Source organism: Pleurodeles waltl, chromosome 10, assembly GCF_031143425.1.
Source record: "Pleurodeles waltl isolate 20211129_DDA chromosome 10, aPleWal1.hap1.20221129, whole genome shotgun sequence".
Taxonomy (NCBI): Eukaryota; Metazoa; Chordata; class Amphibia; order Caudata; family Salamandridae; genus Pleurodeles; species Pleurodeles waltl.
The window spans coordinates 33,649,459-33,672,459 of NC_090449.1; the positions used below are offsets into that span (position 1 = coordinate 33,649,459).

The 23,001-nt window shown below is 45.7% G+C and overlaps 1 protein-coding gene and 1 long non-coding RNA gene across 8 annotated transcripts in view; one reads left to right on the plus strand and one right to left on the minus strand.

Annotated features, from left to right (window-relative positions):
- The window catches only part of LOC138260989 (uncharacterized), a 75,200-nt gene extending 71,285 nt beyond the window's left edge, over nt 1–3,915 (minus strand). Inside the window, exon 1 of the long non-coding RNA XR_011199037.1 lies at nt 3,839–3,915. This is a non-coding gene — a long non-coding RNA (uncharacterized lncRNA). The remainder of the gene's footprint in view (nt 1–3,838) is intronic.
- Nucleotides 1–23,001, plus strand: part of SLC38A5 (solute carrier family 38 member 5) — a 372,114-nt gene that overhangs the window by 163,614 nt on the left and 185,499 nt on the right. Inside the window, exon 2 of one of the 7 annotated variants that reach the window (XM_069209564.1) lies at nt 6,821–6,892. The exons of the other annotated variants lie outside the window; for them this stretch is intronic. The gene's annotated coding sequence lies outside the window, so the exon portion shown is untranslated. The remainder of the gene's footprint in view (nt 1–6,820; nt 6,893–23,001) is intronic. 7 annotated transcript variants of the gene reach the window in all.

Here is a 23,001-nt window from a genome sequence, read left to right on the forward strand (position 1 = left end):
GTTTGACCACTGCATCTAAGCCAAGCATTACAGACCTTTTAGTTGAGCTGGATGGCCTTTCATAACGTCCACCTCATGACACATGATCTAGAGAAGTCTTACTCCACGTGTCCGCCCCATGACACGCTATCCTGAACTTAGCCTTCCACAGAGTGCTCAGATCAGGCCACACAGTGTGCAGGATTGTGGTCAGCAGCTGTCCAGAGTGTCAGTGCGCATGACTTAGACCATAGGGCCTCCACTGTGTTCTTCTGAAGGCCCACAGGGGAACAAGCAGGCTACTGTGTTTGAAATAAATCTCTCAGACGCTTAGGGTGATGCACAACTAAAAATATTCAAAACGCACAAAGGTGGCTTGGGAATTCTGAGAAGCTCTCATTTTAAGCGGAAAGTTGTTTCAATTCAGTGACAATGGCCTCCTTGTTCCCGAACAAAATGATTATTTTAAGCATCAAAAGACCATTCCGTTTGTGGTCTGTACTGCACAAATGATCAGTTTTATTTTTTGTATAGGACTACATGTGACAATCCTTGGTGTCCTGGAACAAGAAGCAAAAGCAATTCCAATATCTGTAGAAAGCTGCCTATTCCAGGTCATGGAGGAAAGTATTTTTTCCAACTTTTTTTAGGTCAAGCTTGGCCATGGTCCAAAAAGTGTTATTTATGATTTAATGGGAAAATGGTAAGGTTCTGCCAATGAGAGCAAGTTGAACTGTGTGGACCTGAGTCTTTTTTTATCAACTGTGCTCACGATAGAGATGCGGTCTTTAGTTAGTCTAGATAGATCAGAAAATACATCACGGAAACCTCTCATATTTGTTGTATTGCAGGGATGTGGCGTACTTCTTCAAATTAAATGCCCAGTGGGAGACACAAACTTAATCTTTTCTCTTTCTACCAGTCCAATTCTGTTTTAATACTGGTCAGACATTTTGGGGAAACTTGATGTGATCCTAAAACATTTGCTTGTTTTGATCCTGACTTAAATAATTTGAGTGTATGAAACACATTAACAAGTGAAGGACCAAAAACCAGTTTTTCTCTTTTTCTCTTTATTTGTACTGTCTTGATTATTCATAGACAGGGGCTGGCTAGATGCACACCTTTCCAGAAGCTCGTCAATGGAGATAGAAGGAATACATGTTTGAAGGGATGTCCTGTCAGGCCAACTGTCCACTAAATGGTGTACCATTTATCAGTTATTTACAAGTGTGTGTGTGCTGTGCTCCCTCTCATTCGTTGAAATCCCAGGAGCCTTTTACTGGGCTGACTGCTCCATTCACACCGCAATAACTTGCTGCGAGTAGACGGATAGGTATTATATGCGGTAACCATCAAGAGTGTCATGGTTGTCTGCATAGCAGGCACCGCTGTGCCACAACCACCGCAACATAGAGAAAGAGTGAATAAAACAAGGCAGTGCTATTGCTTAAGAAGTTTTATCCATCCTTGCTTATTCAGTTTCTGCACTTGAAGATGCTTTCCTGAAATGCGAGACAGATGGGAGTAGAGTCCCTGCCCTGCAGAAGTCACTGCAGTAAAGAACGAGTGATTGAAGGAGGAGAAGACCACAAGAGAGGTGGTAAATAACATTTACGATGGGACTGTAAGCTGGGGGCGCTCCGGACTGGTGATATAGCAGTATCATTTCAAGTGTTGGGGATAAAATCCAGCTGCTGCATTATGGGATTTGGATTTAGTAAAATCACTCAAGGAACTCAATCACTCTCTTAGGACGGTGGAGAGCAGGGTATATAATTTTGAGACATCTCTTACCAAATGAATCCATAAACATGAAGAACTGGTCAGCTGTGTGGAACCTTACTTAGAACAGTAGCTTTGAGATATCCTTGATCAGCTTGATAGTGACGAGAATCGCTCACAAAGAAATTAGAGGTATGAGAGCAACCATTTGGCCGCCATGTTAGCAAAGCCAAGAGAACTGTGGCGCATCACTACTCATCATTGGAATGAGAGATCCCTCATCACTGGGACTTTCCCAGCAGAGTTACTTACATGTACAACAATAAACAGTTTCCATCTAAAACCAAAGGTGTAGCAACAAAGGTTCTGTATTTGAAGGAACGTGATGAACAAAAAGAACACTGTGACTGATAAAGAAGGCAATTTGATCCAGGGAAGAAATGCTGTCCGGAAACTGAGCAGAAAAGCTAACCTAGAGGGATCATCCTACAATATGATATGTGACCCCATTCCCTAAAAGAGTCCCAGATTTAGATATGTCCATGCGACTAGAAGGGGTGCCTCATCCGAATGCTACTTTGGTGTTTGAATAGAGCAAATCCTGTGTCGGCTGTAGGTCTTTAAACCTAGTCGTAAAAGGCTTCAGTACACCTAGATATCTCATTAATATCACACCTTTTCTTCCTACCTAGTTGTACAACTGCTTGCCCCGAGGATCATAATGTTGCTTTGCACAATTTTGCTTTGAGCGTCATCATGTGCTTCCATCTTCCATTTTAACCATCTGAAATCTGACCTGGTTTGGAGGTTTATTCTAGAGCTGCCCCACACTCATGGTATTACTCTTTAATGAGGTTTTCCTTTTTTCTATTTTACTTGTTTGTGTTTGCCCTGCACTTTATTTGCTCCTTTTGAAGGTTTACTGTTACAAAGGGTTTGTGTTGTTAGATCTGTTTGGTGGTCATGCTCGGGCTTAGAAACTCCTTGCCGTGACTAGACATCTTTTTACCACTTATTAGTGGGCACTTATTTAGTATATCCTCTGACAGCCTGTATTGTAGTAGTGAATTAACAGCACATATCTTATGCTTTCTCCTTACTACATGTTCTCGAATATCAGTCCTGGTTCCTACTTTTCTTCTTTTTGTATTTTTCTCGTTTTTGATTACTATAAGACACCAAAAGAATACTCATGATTGTGGTCATTTTGCCTGCCTGTGGGTTTGTGAGAGTTGGTATGTGGTTCCCACTGAGGTGTAGGTTTACAAAACTCTTGTTACACTGGGCGTCTTCTGTTACGTTTTGTATGAGGTCCGAGAAGTTTCTACGACCCGAGGTATACTAATCTAAGTTAAATTGATTGGTTAGTTGTAAGATAATGACTCCTATCATTTAATGACTGAACTTCACTGCCACGGCAATGCATTTTCAAAATGAGCTCACTCTAAAGATGTATGTGTAGCATTAGGTCAGAAAACCTATTTACTTCTTGAAGGCGGCTGAGATTGAATTGTTCTTGGTTCCTAATGTAACTTCATTCAGTGCATAACATAAAACTCAATGGATGCCAAAATTGTTTCAGAATGGGACTCTGTTTTGTTGAGATTCTGAATATTGTGACAGTAATGGACGAATTCTGGGGGGAAGACACATTGATAACATTGCTTTCCACTTATGGTCCAATTAATTACATTGGCCAGTTCTATTCTTGTTTGCTGCTTAGCATTTCTATGTTTGCTAGGGGTGGCATTTGTATGGGGTGAATCTTAATATCACTTTGGAGCCCCGTCATGGCTGATCTTCAGTATCTTCATATCACTAAGGAACACCACCTTCTCCATTGAGTAGTTTAAGTCACCTGAACCGTCTAAATGCATTAATATTTCAAGATACCTGTGAATTATAGTTTTTACTTTAATGTCCATGGGTCACTTGCCAGGATAGATTCCTTCCTAATTAATGGAACTCTAGCACCAATCTTGTCCCATCTACTGGGGCTGAACCCATGCCACAGTACATTTTATCTAAGGCAGTTCAGGTTAGTAGTGCTCAACCCAAAAGGTCCATGTGCAGTCATTGCAGAAAAGGAGCTGGTGCAGAGATGAGGTGCCTGCTGGTAGATTGAGTAGCTTACCGTAATCAAGAACAGCGTTGATGTTAATGAAACAAGACATCGACCAGGATACCAGCGCTGGTTCCCAGGACACCAAGTGGCAGAAGACTGCAAAAGAACAAAAGACAAGTGAAAGGATAAACGATGTAAAAAAGACAGAGGGCCTGATTACAAGTTTGGAGGATGTGTTAATCCGTCCCAAATGTGACGGATATACCACCAGCCATATTACGAGTTCCATAGGATATAATGGACTCGTAATACGGCTGGTGGTATTTCCGTCACATTTGGGACGGATTAACACCTTCCTCCAAAGTTGTAATCAGGCCCAAAGTAACAAACTCTGAAGGGTCAATGACTAACCTGAGAAATGGCTGGAAGGAAAATAACAAAGTTGATAGGACGAAAGGTTGCGTAGAGGAACCATTAAAAATGGAGCAACAGTACAATCCCAAAATGTTTCCAGACACGGAGACAATCACTCTGTAGCTAAGTACTGGTTCAACCACTTTTGACCTGAATGCGAACTTCGGACCCTGGAAGTGCCTACCCTTTTGGTGGTTAGTGGTGAGTGCTTTTTAGATATCACTGCCCATTTTTCCACAGTCTTCAGTTGCTTCCCTGACTGAATCGTGTGATCCTATGATTGAAGTGAGCGGTGGTGTGACGCTGTTGCAGTTGCATCCAATGGATTTGAGCAAGCCTTATCATTAGTAGGCGTCCGTTACCCCTTCCCAGAATCACCCCTGACCTGAAATCCTGACTCTACCATACTAGATTGGGGCAGTGCATAAGAAAGGTGTAACTACATGTCTTCACCATTAACGCCTATTTCCGGCAGCACTGGCTTCACTCCTGAACTCTTGGGTAGTACGTTTAGTAAATGGTCATAAGGTACACACCTGTTTCTGGGTGATCCTAATTCTGGTGGAGTTGTCAGAACTGAACAGGCCGAGAGAAGTACTCCCATTATCAAATGCTAATACCAAGAGGCCATAACAACTTCTCCACTGAGCTAACTCTGATCTTATGCATCCTAACAAAGCTGGGGAAAAAACGAGTTTTGAGAACTTATTCAAACAAAAAGTAACCAGAAAGGGATATCCAAATTTTATCGGGCATTGGAACATGAAAATAGGCCACATTGACATTGATAGTTGACCAGTTGGGAAGCAGAATCAGACTGGAAGGTTCCAGATGAATAGGGCCTGACTGGGAAGCCAAAGCAGCCCTAGCAATTCAAATTTTGTGAAAGAAGCCTCCATACGGTGCATAGCGAGCGCTTGAACAACACAACAGGGTTGGGGGGGGGGTGCAAAAATGGTGCAGTTTTTATTGGGGCTCTTTAATGTTTCCCTTACTGTTACCCTTCAACTGTGCCTCTCATCTCTCCATTCTTTCTATAGCCCCTCTCCTACATGTATTTCATTTATTTGTAGCTCCTCTCACACCAGCACGGAGTGTTGGAGCCCTTTACATCACACACGCACATACAGAGACAATGAATCACATGTGTGTAAATCAGTGTATAGAAAATGTTAATTAAGACACAGGAGACTACAAAGTGTAGGATTAAAATGTCATCCATACTGGTAGGCATGTTTTAAGATGACTTCGTTTGGGGATGCACAAACTCAGGATTCAGAACACAACACAGTGGTTAGGGTTGGCTTTACTAATAACATTTTATTGTTGCCAAACTTACCCTTTAGTAGCAGAATTTGGATAATTGAAGGGTGGGGAAAAACACAACTTTCTAACCTGTACCACGCAGCTTGCATGCAGCCCTTTGATTCCAGTTCATAGCTAACTGGGCTAGATTATGATTGTAACTTATGAACTGCACAGCATTACACATAAAATACAGTTTTTGTGATCTCCATAGTGTACGTTCTTTGCAGCAGGCACATTAACCCTCTGCTCTACCTTAGATGAGTCAAAACTGCCAGTAGGCAAAACTCGCATCTCTCTCCAGCAGGTACATTAATCACCAGGGTTGTCTTGGCACGTTTAATGTTACCTGTAAAGTGTTAGATATCCAAGTAACACAAGCGGCCCCCAACCTTCCAGCCTCCCGGGAAACGCCCGATCACGGGCAGTCTGGCTTTGCAGATGAAGCTCTGAACGATGGTGGCTGCTTCACCAATTTCTTCTCATGAAGAGAGAACTCAAAATAAAATCTCCTATGATGGGGTCTTACACCTGCCAGGCTAAAAGAATCTTTGGAGGATCTGAACGGTGCTGGCGCTTTATGGACTAACTGGAGCTTCTCTCCTACACTAAAGGCATAATGGGTGCTGCGGCTCCCCTGGGACTCCTGGTGTTTCTGTTGGGAGATATGGGAGTTAATAATATATGCCCACTTTCTTGTGTCACGAGTAAACGTATCTCCCACTCCCTGTGTCTCAGCACAGTGGGCTAAAGTGTCTAACATTTATGTGTAGAGCAGCCGTACCCAGAGATAGTGGCCAAGTCTGACACGATCATGGGGTCCCTTTCGTACCTACATCAAGAGGTCTGTGTCGCAGGGACTTGACTCGCAACAACCATCGGATGTCTTAAGCATGTTCTTAATTTGTGGTATCCTTTATGTGTTCGATGAAATTTTATATTTTTACCTTCCACTGCTTGTTGTGTTGATGTGTACAGTCATGTGTGGCTGTGTATAGGGTCAGCCTGACACCTCTCCAGATGGGGTTTCAATGCTTATTATTAAATAGAGCTTAAATGCAATGCCACACCAACACATCTTAAATGATACAAGGACCACCCATCACTGGAAACCTGACATACAAGACGTTTTTTTTAAATATGTAATTATACCTTCCTGCTTCCTTGTGTAGGAGAGCCTTGCTTAGCTAGAAAACACCCTCTTTTTGCAATCCAGAGAGGTATTGAGAGCCTGGTGTCACAGGGTTGGGAGGGCTTCGGATAAATTATGCAGTTGGCGTGTTACCTGTTCAGGGGGGGTGCAGGCTGAAGAGGTTCCTGTCTCTGTTGTAGGCAACTTCTCAAGAAGGGATGGCAGAGTCCTGTGCAGATGCCTTGTGAAGCTAGCATGCTCGACTACCTTCAGTAAGTACCACTTATTCAATCATTACTGTTTAACACACACTACACTGGCAGTGACGTCAGTGAAGGCAGTGATGCTTGGCATAAAGCAACATAGCGCACACATGCCTTCTTCTACTGCTGTCTTGAGTTTATTGTTTGATTGACATAAATACTTGCTCCCGTACTGGAGATGGGTTTCTGCAAGGTCATAATTTTTTTTTTTTTCGTAAGATGGCGTTGTCAATTTTGGGAAGCAATTTTGACCTTACAGAATATATGGAAATACTGTTTTCGGGAACCATGTCACCGCTGTATGATCTTGTGTACGCTTTAGAAACGCAACCTTATGTGTCTCTCTCTAAAAAAAGAACTAAAATATGCAGCAGAAATCTCATCTGTGTAACCTACGCGCTTGAAAGACACAAGTACAGCTCTGTGGACAAATGTGCATGCAGAGGCAGCAGCAAACTGTTTCCAACCTCCTAGTCAGTGATTAAAATTAGGGCTGTGCAAAATTTGTGTAATTTCCTTTGCGGAAAATGCACGAAATTCCCAAAGAACTACGCAAAATGCCAGTCCAGCGAAAAATTAATCCATGCAAGGAAACATTTTGTGCTAAAAAAAAAAATTGTGCAGAATCGCTTTGACATGGACAACAGCCGCTTGCGTTATAACTGCACATGTTGTTTCTGTGCTCTTGTGGTAGGATTTATACCTGAACAAAAGTCGAAATTTAGCTACATGGTATAATTTCGTCCATTTTGCGTAAAAAGCATTAAGCAGAATGATGAAATTACTGAAGATTACACTGGCGTAAACAGCATTTTGCTTAGTTCAGAGCTCAAGCTTATTTCAGAAGCCAGCTCTGCCTTTCATCCTTCCAGATTCAGTTAAATGAGTACAATCCAGTTGGGTGATTGAAACACCTGTTGCTTATAGTGTTATTTGACCACAGGACTCAAGTTGCACATTCCTTACCTTGGTATTTCCCCCAGGCGTCAGACTGGATCCAGAGACTTTTATTTGAGCAGTACCCTCGCGTGCCGTTAGGTGGTGTTGGTTGACTCTGCATCCGTCGTTGGCTTTGTGGTCGCCATGATGACGTTGCGGTTGTACACAGAACATATCTCTACCAGATAAATCGTTACCAAAGGTAAGTAACTTGTTTGTTAAACTTTTGTTAGTCATGCTATTACAACCGAAATCCTTCTTGCTATGTGATCGATTACATTCCAGGGCGATGCGCCGTGTGTGAATTCATTGAGTGTAAGGAATGTGGTGTGTTCAAGAGACCTTGCCTTTGACAGCCTGCTGTAAATTCGTACAGTGTAAGGGCCTAGATTACTTACCGGAAGTTCCTTTAATCTGAGTCCAGACTTCCCTTGTCCACTTATTATGAAATGAGGGATGTATGCCTCCAGAGACATGCATCTGGATGCTTTCGTTCAGAAGCTGTGCGCTCTTGTCTGTCCTGGGTGGCTGCTTGCTGCTGTTCCATCCACTTCTGTCTACAGGCATCCCAAAATCCCCTTCATTATCAGCCTCTTTTCCCCTGGCTAGACACTGAAGCTGCTTCGGTCCCTCGGTGAGGGGGACAGACTGAGGCTGAAATTCATAGCTGGGGAGATGGAAAGTCTCATGGATTAGGGTGACATAGAGGGTGTGTGGGGGTGGGACATTCTTTAAAATCGGGATTTACCTCATACCCCAAACTTTCTGTTACAGTTTAAAAAACGCACTCCACTGCTGAGGGCATTAAAAGCAGTGACAAGGGATAGCCTCAGTAAACTGACCATTTTTAGGTCGAGCATAGCAGTGCGCAAGCGCTGCTTTTTCGATGTTTTGGATATATATCTGGGCTTTTAATCACGCCCACCGCATGCCCATCACTATCACTCGTTCATTGACTTGCCCTTCAAAAATCCTTTTTTTTTTCGTTGGTAAATGCTTAACGTTTGTCCCTCCTTGGGGCCAGTGTTGCCAGATTTTAAAAGCCTTCTATAGCCCAAAGCTGTTGAACGACCAGCCCAAAGTAAGCCCAAATGAACCGGTCCCAGCCCAAAAAGTAGCCCAAACTTTTAACACTGAACTAATGCAGTCGTAGGCTGAAGCAAACATTTTAAAGCATAAATCTAATTTCTAATGTAAGCAAATATGTGAAACTCACAGTGCCTAGATTATTCATTGCATTACACACGCCGGGCAAGTGCTTGGTTTCAGGGCAGACAATTGACTCTTTGGATTTGTCATGTTTTGAAATGAGGAATGAGCCAAAGGATGGCAACTCCCTCGTATTTAAGGTTAAATAAGAGGTATGCTCTAGCTTTCAAACTGGTTTTACAATAAAGCAACAACTCACCGATAACAGCAAAAAGTTATACATCTTAATGGACTACCCCTCATACTTACTCAACTTTTCATGCCAAACTCAAGTTTGTGGAAAGCAGACCCAATGCTGTTTTCCCTTTGCATTTTACAGTTCAAGTCCTGTTAATCCCAATATGTCAGCCCCAACATGCAAAGATAATATTTGCTACATTAGCTCAGTCATTAACCTATGATAATCAACACCCCCCAAATGGATTCAAAGCACAACCTTTGTTATTTTCACTGCCTTTCAGATGCACACGGTAGATAAATGTGAAATGCAAGTAGCCATCTAGCATTCCCAGTGTGTATCTGTAGTCTGCTCTACTACTGTTCTACTTTCTGGACTTTTCATTAAATGGGCAGCAGACCAACATTTCACTCATTTCCTGCCTCCTTCGGACGTACTCAGGCACTACCCCTACACTTGTTTTAGCGGGCTACCTCTACCCTGGACAGTGGAGGTCAACAGGGCCCCGCAGAAACATACATCCTTGTGTGAGGTGAAAAAGGCTGTTTGTGTGAGGCGATAAACACCCTTCTGCAAATTGCTACCAGAGGCCAGAACACAGTAACCCAAACTCCGTGAACTTGAACTTAAATTATTGGTAAAGGCTAGTGTTTTGTGTCAAATGCAAGCAATGGCTACGCTGAGCAGAGCATGACTACAAGTGATGTCAATAATTTAGGCACTAAGATCATGTACAGAACCATGCAGTGAGGCTGTGCACTGACCATGTACCCTCATTTCGCTTAGCTCAGCCAATGAGACCACATTTGTCCATCTCTCCAAATAGTGGCCACCCATTCGTAGATGCCACTTTCAGTTGAGGGTCAAATGGTGCGTCCTTCTTGGTTAAGCATTTCAACTCTGCCAATACTATGTCCCCTTGACAAAACTGTGAGGATCTGGCTATTCTCCTGTCTTCCGATTCGTTTGTTTTGCTCTTTTTTGTGGAGATTACTCAGGGATACTTTGGTGTAATCCTGTTGGGAAATAAAGGTTACATGTTTCAGAAATCAAGCTCAAGGAAGGTAATATGGCAAAGGCCTAGCTGGAGCAGGAGACTGTGGTGAATGGGACAGTGGAAACTGAAGAGACTGAACACTAAGCCGCTAATACACTTTTACATTCACTTTCTGCTTACTGGTACACTTCCGAAGCATAAGGAGTAAAGTCTTTTAGAGGCATAAGGGGGTAAGGTCATTCTGACGTGGAGTCCCTGTCTGGCAACATGTCGTTGGCTGTTGTGGCTCTCAACTTCACACAAGTTCACGTCCATTTACTTGTTTCCCACGTTTGTTATCTTTTGCCTTACCCGTTCCCTTGTATTCGCTCAAAAAGAAAAACGAATTTCACGAGAAAAAATGAGCCCAAATAGTCCTGAAGACAGGGGGCATATAGACCCGGTAGGCGGAGTGCCAGTTCAGTGGATCTTCCTTTTGTGTTGAGCTATGCCAGTCAGCCTTGAGGGGATCTCCCTGTGCTAAGTGCTACTGTGGGATACGTGGATGCAGAGCAGCGCTGAATGCCCAGGGATGGCCATGCTGCTGTCTGCTTGGTATTTGTTTCTAGTTGTTATAAACCCCCAAACTGGATGTTTGTGTTCAAAATAGAGAAAAACACTGGCCCTGGCACAGAGCTTTCTCTAGCAGAAAGCTAAAGGCATGGCTCTCAACTAACCCACCTTTGAGGGGCGATACCTATTCTGGAGAGGGGCGGTGGATCTCAAACCCACCCATTTCCCCTTTTCACCTGCCTTGCTGCTGTTTACTAGACATCCTCGCTGCAGTTCCGAATCTTTGACACTGGACAACCAGACTAACCGCTGAGTGTTTACATAGCCAGACGTTGACTGTGAAGCATAAGTTAGGCAATGTGTCAAAACAGTACTATTTTGTTAGAATCAATGTTTATTGAATATAAATATATAAACGATAAGAATGTTGATTAGCTCATCAATATCGTTATAAATATTTGTCAAAGATTCAGTTGTAACATGCGTTAAACATAGGGCTTCAGATATTAGTACACTTGTCTGCAGTTGCTTGCTGCTTTTACATATAGCTTGAGTGTTGCATGTTTTTTTATTGGTGTTGGGGTTCTAATTCATGGAAGCCCCCAATGACATTAAGAAAATGATGTGGCGGCTCATCTGTGATTACTTACTCCACTTGAGATGCGAAGTCATAATGCCTGGTGCCAAAGCCAGCACCCAAAACCTGTGACGTCCGTTAAATGGATTTTCGAAGTAATCGTGGAGTTCCATGGCCTTATAAGGGAACTCTGTCTTCTACCCCATTGTTTTAAATGGTCACAGATCGCCTCTGTGACTTGCGATATCCGTAAAATGTACGGTTTGAGGTGCGTTATCTCATATACAATTATCAGTTGTTACATGGCGAGTGTAGACAGCACAGTAATGCTAATAATTACAAACTATGGATTTCAGAAAAAATATTGGAGTAGTTTAATTTTCACATTAGCTTGCACTGAAAGCATTGTGCAGTGTCCCGGCGTGTAATGCTTCCGCAGATGGTGTACAAGACTGAGTAGCATGCCGAGTGGTGTAGAAAACAATGAAGCTGAAGCTATCATACATAACATTTGGGAACAAAGGGAGAATTTGGAAACACACTGGGGGGGGAATATTATTTCGATTTAATAGCCCCCTTTTCCTCTTAAAAGATCGGGCGACCCCTACAAGGAATTGAGCTAAAAAGAATCCGATTGTGCCTAGAATTTGTTCAAACAAAATCTGGGCGTGATGCAGAGTAAGGTAGAGTGAATGTGACGTTTAGAACGTTGGCTTGCAGCAGCTGGGTCTGAGGTAGGTGGGCAGAATATGATGCTTGGAGTACTGGAACGTGACCCTGGCAGTTATTTACTATTGGACGGAGGATAATTTCATGGTAAACACCTGTGCAGTAGATGCTTCACTTTTGATCTTGTTATGAGCTACACTGCTGCCTGTCATCGGGTTTCTTGCGAGGACGGACACTTCCCTACCTATCTTCTAACAGTTCCACTTGCGGGTGACTCCTCTCTCCCCATATACCGAGAGCAAAACAAGAGGAGGATTACTCAGTACTTCCTAGAAATTGGCTCCGATGTGTTCAGCACATTAATGTGGCTAAGACCGACGACTACAATAAGGCCGACAAAAAGTAGTACTAAATACTAAAATATAAGCTTACCTTCTGCAAAAAGCTCAGCCTGTCCAACACCGCCATCACTAAATGCCGGGAAATCTTCCAATCAGAGAACGACATAGACAGGATCCTACCAATCAGAACACCTCACTAGCACCAGGAAATAATATTTTCCAGTTTCAAGAAATAAACATGACTGTGGCCAATCGCAGACAACGTTCTGACGTGGGAAAATGTAGCGTTCCAATCAAACCTTGGAAACTAGACAAGCACCTCGGTCAAGGCACAGTCATCCACCAGTATCTCCGGCGGCGCCGCCCCGCCGCGATTTTAGCGCACACAGGGCTAAAAATAGCCCAACAATCGGGGTCCCGCAATTGGTTTTTTTTCCCGCACAAATGGGAAAAATATCGCCCATTTGTGCGGGAAACCGCCCAATCTGGCAACACTGCTTGGGGCTGTTTAGTTACCACCTTGGACATCGCCCCTGTTACATGGCTAATTGCACTTTTGCCAATACGTTTGACTGCGAGCGAACTTCTTTTTCCTTTTGTGTGCTGCATCAAGCTGATGCCATGGCGCTTTGAATCAGCTAGCTTACGTGAAACTGTATTACTTTTCATTTTCACTTTATGTGGCAAGAAAAGTCTGGTTAGGAGCTTACAACCCAGTAGCTCTAACTCGAGCAAGTGCAAGACCCATTGCTTTGCAAATGCTTGTTAGTAGTAGGTAAGGAAGGCAATGCAAGTGCTTCATAGAAGTCATTTCAGAATTGCTCTCTCTCTCTCTCTCTATACATATATATATATATATATATATATATATATATATATATATATATATATATATATATATATATATATATATATATATATATATATATATATATATATATATATATCATGATAAGTTCCACAATTCTATTCATGTGGCTGTCTTACCTGTGACTTTTCAAAATAACAAGCTTCTCAATTGTGCCTAGCATTATATTGTTATTATTAGTAGCACCAGCATTTGTGAAGGGGACAAGAACAAATTACTACAAAAGCAAGCACTTGGATTATAAGCAGCTACAATGTGACTTAAGTAGTTTATAACTTTGAAAAGGAGACAGAAAAAGCAATTAGCATCTAACTTCTCACTCAAAGTGCAGGCAAAATAAGTAGCTGGTGTCTAAGGTTAATACACAAAACACACTTTAAACCAGTGTTGTCACTGAAAAATGAACTTTTTCAGGTGGGTGTGAACAGTGTGCAAAGACTATGTGCAGTCACTCAAAGTAAAGGGAGCCATTAGGTCAAGTGGGCTCTCCAGCGGACCCTGCTGTATACTGGGTGGTCGGAAGCAAAATGTGAATGACATTTAACAGATCAGTGGATGACGCCTTCTGACCGAAAGCCACTCCCCATATGTAGGCTATGTGTCATTTTGTTTTTTGGAGAAAAAAATTCTGGTGAGGCAGCTAAAACTGCCATAAAAAAATGCTGTCACCACGTTTCTGTTTGTTTTTCTTAGGTAGACTGGCTTGTACTGTGTTACATCACTAACTAAAGTGAAGAAAGATTAAGCAATTAAAAAATAGGGTAAGAACAACTCCATAGTAGAACAAGCATTGGCAAAGCCAGTAGGTCTCATCTTTGTGACCTATGGGCCTTGCCAATGGTTTTTAGCTCCACATTCATGTGCAGCATGGGCTCAAAATAAAAAATAAAAAAACCTTTAACGCGGACCCCTGCATCTTTTTGTAGGTGCGCGCACCATGCGTACTTCATAACTGAGTCAGTAACTAAAAAATAAAGAAAATGTGCAAAGGTGTTTTTTTTTTTTAGCGGACGAGTGGAGGAGTAGAAGCAACACAGGGAAGAGCAGGAGAGTGGCAAGGCAGCACAGGGTAAGTGGGGGCGAATGGCAAAGCAACACTGGGATGGGTGGGTGCTGCACTGAAGCAACACATTAAGGGACTTGAAGAAAACAAGGGAGGCCTGGAGGAGAGGCGAGACTAAAACGGGGCTGGGGAAAGCAACTCTGAGGGCACAGTCGTGGTTTGCTCCGTGGTTAAGGGGTGCGCGGTGTGGGCACAAAAACATTGAATTTTACACCCCCCAAAAAAAAGTACCTCCTCCGACGCTACACCGCTTTCCTGGTCACTGCAGTCAGGCACAGGCTCCCAGCCTGCCCTGCAACCAATCCTAATGTTGCATGAATGCATCGTTAGGATTGGCCAGAGTGCCCAGCCAGGGCGCACCCAGGCAGATTGGGAGACTGTGCCTCCTCTTTCCAGCCCAGCAACACATAGCGCTGCTACCCCTAGTCCCTTAGTGGGTGTGCAATTGGCATTTATCACAATATCATGCATGCAACATAATAAATGCTAGGACAACATTTTGTGGGTATAATATGTCGCAAGTTTATTATTTACACAGGTTGGGTTAGCTTACGGGCGATCCCGGTGTCAGCGATGAGTTTCTTAAACATTGGCCGACACCCATCCTGAGAAAGCTAGAGCTGTTCCATCTGGTGTTCTCTGCACCAGCACGCTTAGCATCTTACAGCTCGTTCCTTTATTGTGGTTTACCACTTTATCAATTTGTCATGCTCCTGACAAGTCAGAGCGAGACCCAGGCCAGTCTCCACAGTTGCTCAGGATTCCAACTGTCCCTTGCGGGATTAAGGAGCGCCGTCACATCATCCCAGGCCCCGCCGTAAAAGGCTCCAAGTAGCCTGAGGAATAGCTTTTTGCTCCAGGAATCACCATCTGGAGGCCTTTTAATCATTTATAGCTTTAGGATCGCCCTGTAACTCCGCTTTGCGACGTTTCTTGATGTTCCTGTTGAGAAATTCATGTTGTAAACACCTCTTTCACATATGTAATCACCTCTTCATCTCTGAATGCATGAGCTTGTTTGCCCTGTCGTAGGGGTGGGTGGGAGGTTGCTCGCCTTTCGCCAAAAGAGGCCCAGCCCTGGGAGGTCACCCCTTAAATGGACCTCCTGGCCTCACTCCTCCCTCCTCGCACCTTTTGGGGCCATAAACCGGGGGTGGACCACCCTCCCTAGTACGGAGGCCCCCCTGGCCAATTTTTCCTCTAACAGGGGAGCGACGCTAAGAAGCTGTCCCCTTTATTGTCGCCCTACGTGCGACGTGGCCAGCCACATAGCGCTGCTACCCCTAGTCCCTTAGTGGGTGTGCAATTGGCATTTATCACAATATCATGCATGCAACATAATAAATGCTAGGACAACATTTTGTGGGTATAATATGTCGCAAGTTTATTATTTACACAGGTTGGGTTAGCTTACGGGCGATCCCGGTGTCAGCGATGAGTTTCTTAAACATTGGCCGACACCCATCCTGAGAAAGCTAGAGCTGTTCCATCTGGTGTTCTCTGCACCAGCACGCTTAGCATCTTACAGCTCGTTCCTTTATTGTGGTTTACCACTTTATCAATTTGTCATGCTCCTGACAAGTCAGAGCGAGACCCAGGCCAGTCTCCACAGTTGCTCAGGATTCCAACTGTCCCTTGCGGGATTAAGGAGCGCCGTCACATCATCCCAGGCCCCGCCGTAAAAGGCTCCAAGTAGCCTGAGGAATAGCTTTTTGCTCCAGGAATCACCATCTGGAGGCCTTTTAATCATTTATAGCTTTAGGATCGCCCTGTAACTCTGCCAAGCCTCGGGGATGGCATCTCGCGATAACCGAGGCCCCCCCACCTGTGCTCCTCCCTTACTTATTAATTCTCAGGCTGTTATCTCGAGAGGGTTTCTACCCTTGGTAGGAAGTGTCTGTGCCCGCCTCAGACCGGTGTACCCATCTGCTGAATACCATCCATGCTGATTCACACTAGCGCGGGCTGACTCTTTGCCTGGACATTCCACTTGGGGCTGGAGACCTGGCTCCCTGAATCACCTCTCCTGGGATCTTCTTGGCCCAATTATGCCTCAGAGCTCCCTCGGGCAACCTTTCTGGCCAGACCCAGTGTTAAGACGGCCCGCCACCGTGGACCTCTACCGCCAGTTGTTTAGCTAGTTTTCCCCCCAGGTGGATTTCTGGAAAGGCTGGCTTAACCCCTTCTTGGCCCACCAGCTGGCCCACTCTAGCTCACACATGGCACATCACGTTCCAGGGGGTTCCCATCCAGGAGAGTTGCTATCGCTGAAACCGGGTTCCAGCCACCCACTCTGGCCAGGCGTTCAGCTCTGGCCACCACGGAGTGGCCCCATCATCATACTGTCGCAGTCCCTAGATGGACGAGAAGGGAAGCATTACCTCACCACTTCTTGACATCTGTTACCGCACATGTTATGGCTCGTCAATGCTCTAGTATATTTACATGCCCCCTTTTTTTTTTTTTTTTTTCTTTTTGCCATGCCTTAACTTCCTCGGATGTGTCCGCCATTACTGCAGTCATTACCCTGCATTACTGAAGTGCCTTTCTTCGCCTGTGCCACCCCTTCCTTTGTTTGCAAATATTGCACCTGTGGTTCTTAAAATAGACTAGAAAGATATTTTCTCTACACAACCTATTAGCCTGGAATTGTCTCTGAGTGTGTGTTCCTAATTTATTGCCTGTGTGTGAACCACAACGCCCAGCACACCTCTGATAAGCCTACTGCTCGATCACACCACCACAAAACAGCGCATTAGAATTCTCTCCTTTCGCACCATCTTACCTCTAATGGGAACGATTGTGCTCTGTGCATGCCATTCCTCGCTCTGAAATCATACCTCCAGAGCGCGCTTCCTACAGCTGGGCTACAGTTCGGCCCGGCTGAGATTCATTTAAAATTCCTAAACCTATGTCGCTCCTTTCGTTTATCTGCTTATCCATTATTATTCTGAATTTCCAATAACCCCCCACTTCGTGCATCTGTGTGATCCTAATTCATTGCCTGTATGTGAACCACAATGCCCCCGCACAAACCCCTGATAGGCCTACTGGCTGACCACACCACCACAAAATACCACATAGAATTCTCTCCATTTGCACTATCCTACCTCTAAGGGGAACCCTTGTACCCTGTGCATGCCATTTCTTACTTTGAGATAATACCTCCAGCCCGCTTCTTACAGCCGGGCTACAGTTCGGCCCGGCTGAAATTCCTTTAAAATTTCTAAACCTATGTCGCTCCTTTCTTTTATCTGCTTATTCCTCATTATTATTAATTTTCGATAACCCCACTCCGTGTATGCATCCAGGCCCCAGCGCTGCTGGCCACCGATTGGTCACAACCCTACTCTTAGAGGCAGCTGGGGCCCCAGCATGATTACCTGCATAAACTCCTGCCCCACTGGCCTGCCTCATCCGCTTGACAACAACACGTCTCATCTCGGTAGCTGGGCCGCAGTTTCCTTACCTGTGTAGGCTCCTGTGACAGACCTTTGCCTCCTAACTCAATCACTCCCTTTGTCTCCTCAAATGACAAGTCCCTAACATTACAAGTCAGGATAAGTTCGAGTGCCACGCATTGCTCTCTATATGGCTGTCAGACAGAATTTGGAGGCAGGTTATAAGTCACAGATGGTAGGTCCCATATTGCTAGTTCTATCCTGTCAATTGCCCCGGAGTCCTGCTATTTGCGGCTAAGCTTCTGCTTCGCATCCTTATTGCTATACTTACTTATATATGTTAATTTCATTTTATTAAGATTGTGTATATATATATATATATACACATCTTTTTTTTGTTGTTTTTTTTGTTCCCGAAGCGTAGTCCAGAAATGCACATGCGCCTGGAATCGTTCGCCTGACTCAACCCTCCAACAAGTCCATCTCTTATGTATGCTGCCACCATCGTTCTTTCATGTCAGATCTGGTGGTGCTGTCCTACTCTCCATCGCTGCCCCACCTTCGCTAAGTCCTGTGACACCGCAGTGAACCTTTTGTGGGGGAGGCAGCCGGGTTACCAATGTTACACATAACATACTGTTGATAATAGGGCCGCTGTGTTACCCATGTTATCAGTAACATACTGTTGATAATGGTACCCTAGGGTAAACCTGTCCTCCGAGCAGGATCCGAACCCGAGACCTAAAGATCCCTGACTTTGCTCACCGTCCTCCGCTCTGCCAACTGAGCTATCGAAGGGGCCGTTAACCTACTGCCCCACCCGATTCCATGGGCCTAATTGAATAGACCCCCTGGTTTGACCGTTTTGAGGGACGAGGGGCTGAAGCCTAGCCCCGAACCTGGTTCCCCCGCTCAAGGTTGTCTCCACCGTTGTGTTGTCGATCTATTAATGCAAACTCGACACAAGGGTATTAGAGCGTTGTTAGTTGACTTCATTTGCGCCCACTCTACCTGAGGTATTGGAAAGCTCGGAGATGTGTTGATCGGCACACATGTTGCCCACCCCCCTCAGGCGGCATCCCTAGTTGTTACGCATCCTCCCCTGTGTGACCTTACCATATATATATACATATATATACATATAAACCAACCTTAAGTGTCCCGATAAGATACACATGTTTTCTTTTATTTATTATATATATATATATCTACATACATACATACACACACATATATATATATCTATACATACATATATATACATATATATATACATATATATACATATCCACATACATACACACATATATACTTTCTTTTTTTTTCTTTTTTTTTTTTTTACTTCGCATGCCTCGTATGTCTTAATGCCTCACGACTGTCGCGTATCCCTCTGTCATAACTGAACGGTGGCTTTCAGCTCCCCAGGTGGCACCCCCAAGGAATTCTTCGTAATGCTACAATTACAAGGCCGTTCCTAGTTTTGCCAGGTAATTGGTTTGATGATGCGGGGTTTCCTTACGCGTACACATATCGTGCGTATGTAACTTGTCCTCATGCTGTGGGTACTCCCTGATATACTGTTGGCCTACTGTCCTGAAATAAAGTACCTTATTTTTTGTACTTTTGTGTATTGTGTTTCCTATAATATTGTGCGTGTGACACCAGTGTAGACCAGATGGTCAACTACTGAGGGCACTCACTGGGATCCTTTTGGCATATTGTAATAATCAAGGACCTTTCTTTTAGTATATCTGTGTATTGTGTGTTTTTTTGTTTTTTTTTTTTGCTATTTTGCTATTGTGCATACGACACCCGTGGTACGGTAGGAGCTCTGCACGTCTCCTAGTCCAGCCGAAGCTGCTCTGCTCTATCTACCTTCTATCAGCCTAAGCTGCTAGAAACACCTCTTCTACACTAATAATTGATAAATGGGCTAGGCACAAGGTGTAAGTACCTCTTGTGCCCCCTATACGCCAGGCCAGCTTCCTACACTGCGCACCCCTCAGCTTGATAAAGGTGCCCTGACCAGACGCCCCCCCCCCCTTTTTTTTTTTTTTCCCTCCCAGCTAGCAACACAAGCCGCTTTGCCAGGCCTGTCAGGGCCGCTCCACGCAAAGCGAATCGATACCAGTTTGTTGCCACCATCCGCTGGCTACCATTCAATTATAATGTCTGTTGGGGAACCAGGACTTTACTTTCCAGAAGCTCCTCTGAAAAAGGCTCTAGGGGTGATAGGCAGTGCTTGAAATGGAAAAAATGTGAGTGCGGGTACTCTGTGCTAGAGTTTCTGAGGAGTGCCGGTACTCTCCAATTAAAAGTATTACGTGTTTTTTTTTTTTTTTTTTTATATAGATTTGCCGGCCCATTTAAAGCACTGGTGATAGGAATGACGTTAGTTGAAAATCGAGACCCAGGCCGATTACTCATTACCGGCCGTTTATTTTGTGGGTAGTTTTTAAAGCAATGGATATGCGTTTCGTTTGAACATGCTGTAGCTGACTTTCCTGTAGGCTGATAGCAAGAGCCCCCCACACCCGCATCTGTATGGACAGCTCTTCTGATACTGCCTGGTTTACCCTAGTATGGTCTAGTCCCACTTTGTATATTAACAAGGGGGGGGGGGCTTAAGCGCTTTCTAGGCATGTTGGTTAACCCGCAACCACGCTTCACCAACCAGCATTCGCACCCAAAAACGTAATACTCCCAGTTTACCGACAAACGAAACACTGCAGGACACCATGCTTGCCTGACAGCTCTATTCACTCACCCAGTACGGTCGCGTTGCGCACATTTCCCCGCTGCATCAGGTGTGAATCCACAACCTGGTACCACCTGTTGGGTAGACCGGAGGCAGGTCGCCCTTTATGGGGGCGCCGCCTCACCTCGCTGGCCGTCTCTGTGCGGCTCCTACCCTGTTCTGTTATCTGGCCAATCTGGTCAGGTCCCCGCAGGAGCTCCAAGGGCCCGCAGCAGAAGCGATGGAGCCAGAGTCCCGCCATCAGTAGCACACAGGCTAGGCGGGGCGGCGACGAAACCGGCGACTCTGGCATCAGCTGCCCGCCGAGGACGAGCCCGGCCGCCGCTCTGACCAGCAAGGCGCCTGCACAGCTCAAGAAGCTGCGAGGAACCGACTCCACGCACTCTCTTCCCGTGGGGAGATCTCGGGAAGCCGAGATCGCCCCCGAATGCCGCTCACCTGGAGCAACCGAACACACGTATTTCTTAAAGTATGCTGGGCGGCGGTGTTCCCGACTTACAACCCCGCCTGAAGCAATACGCCTCGGAGTGCCTGCAGGCAGCGGCTGTGGATAACACTGCCCAACCCCCACCTGGGAGCCGTGCGCGCGCGTGCTGCAGGCTGTTAGTAAACACACGCTGGCCAGAAACCTGTTGACCACAATAACTATTTGCAACCATCCTTCCATATACGGCGATACCCCGGGAGTTTACTGTGTTACGCCGGTTACGGCGCCCTTCAGCTTACTTACTTATTCAATTAATTTCTTTATATTTTTAACATTTATTTATTCCTTTATTTTCTAGATGCATGGTTAGCTTATGCTTTAAGTTGTTAAATGTCGTAATGCCAGTTGGAAACACAGGCATTCCCTAGCTGTTCATTGCAACAAAACCCTGACTGTGTTTAGTGGGGGGGGGGGGGGGGGGGGGGCACTTTTTTGCCGAGCGCCACTCAGCCCTTTGCGGCATCGGCCCGCCCCTCGCCCCCAGTTCCTTCGCGGGTCCTGGTGAGGGCAACTGTGCGCCGCTAACGGCAACTTTTCGCTAGCCCCGATGTGCCCGCACCCTGACAGAAACACGACAATGCAGACTCGGCCATGTCAACGCCTGCAGCCGCTTCTGATACTTTATATAGCCGCGCCTGCAAATGGCGCGCCTTCCCCCTGAACACGAACTGAGGTGAGGAACTGTAGCGGGCGGGGGTACGTGGTATTCTGATCGAGCGGCCGTAGGTGTGTTTGCAATGGGGGGGGGGGGGGGCCGCTCTTGCGGAACGAAGCCTTCCACTCAATGCTGCTGGCGGATTCGAATCCCGATGAGCTTTCTATAGTTATTAGTTAACTATTGTTAGTGTAAACGATTTTTGGCCTCGGGACCCCCGCGCAATCATTATTATTATTTTATTTTTTATTTTTTTTAACTTCATGGCTACGAGACTGAAGCGCTTCCGCGGCTTCATTGGCACCCAACACTGCCGAGGCTTCATGCGGTGCCGTCCCATCCCCGTGCGCTCCCTCGTGAGCGTTTCCGCCCCGGTACCGGCGCGAAAAGGCCCCGGCATGCCGTTGGCGGCTGCGCTCAATTCGCCGCTTGGAACCGGGTTCCTAACTATCCCGGGGGCCCCAAGATAACCTGCGAGTATTCCGCCGCCTGCACCGGACGAGAGCAGGCGAGAGCGGCTTTGCTTCGGTGACCGAAGCAAAGTCTGAGAAGGGCAGGACAGAGGGGGTATCAGCTTCGGACCCCAAACCGAAACTGAGAGAAACAGATCTGGTAAGGTGAAAAGGAAGGAGGAAGGGTTTGCGGGTGGCAGCGGCCGAAGGGAGCGGGTGGCATCAGGTTACTGAACTCGCGCCTTCCCCGCTTTCTCTGACCCATATCCCCTTTACAAAAGCAGGGATTCGCCACTGCCTCCAACCCTCGTACCCCCCTTTCCTCTGACTCACCTCACATTTTCCCTGCCAGATGTCCGTATCAGGACTCTGCCTCCCTCCCGTCCTGCTCATTGCTCGCCTTTCGCCAAAAGAGGCCCAGCCCTGGGAGGTCACCCCTTAAATGGACCTCCTGGCCTCACTCCTCCCTCCTCGCACCTTTTGGGGCCATAAACCGGGGGTGGACCACCCTCCCTAGTACGGAGGCCCCCCTGGCCAATTTTTCCTCTAACAGGGGAGCGACGCTAAGAAGCTGTCCCCTTTATTGTCGCCCTACGTGCGACGTGGCCAGCCACAGTTCCGGGGTTGGAGAGAGCACAGTTCGCATGTGTGTTTGGCCTGCCTGAGAGGGCCGGCCAAACGCATGCACACTGAGGGGAGTGCACAGTGCACTCTCCCTCGTCTCCGTCATCCCCACCCTTTTAACAACTTTAAACACAGTTTATTATCGTTTTGTTGTTAAAGGATTGCAGAGGCTGCTGCTCGTGAAGGGGAGGGGCTCCTCCTCCGTAGCGGAGGAACCGCCACTGGGTTTGGAGAAGCACATGGGTGAGCTCAACAGGGAGGAGGACAGGAAGAAGCAGTTGGCGGTCCTCCGCCATAGCAGGGGAGCCGCTACTGGGTTTGGAGAAGCAATCTGGAGAAGCACATGGG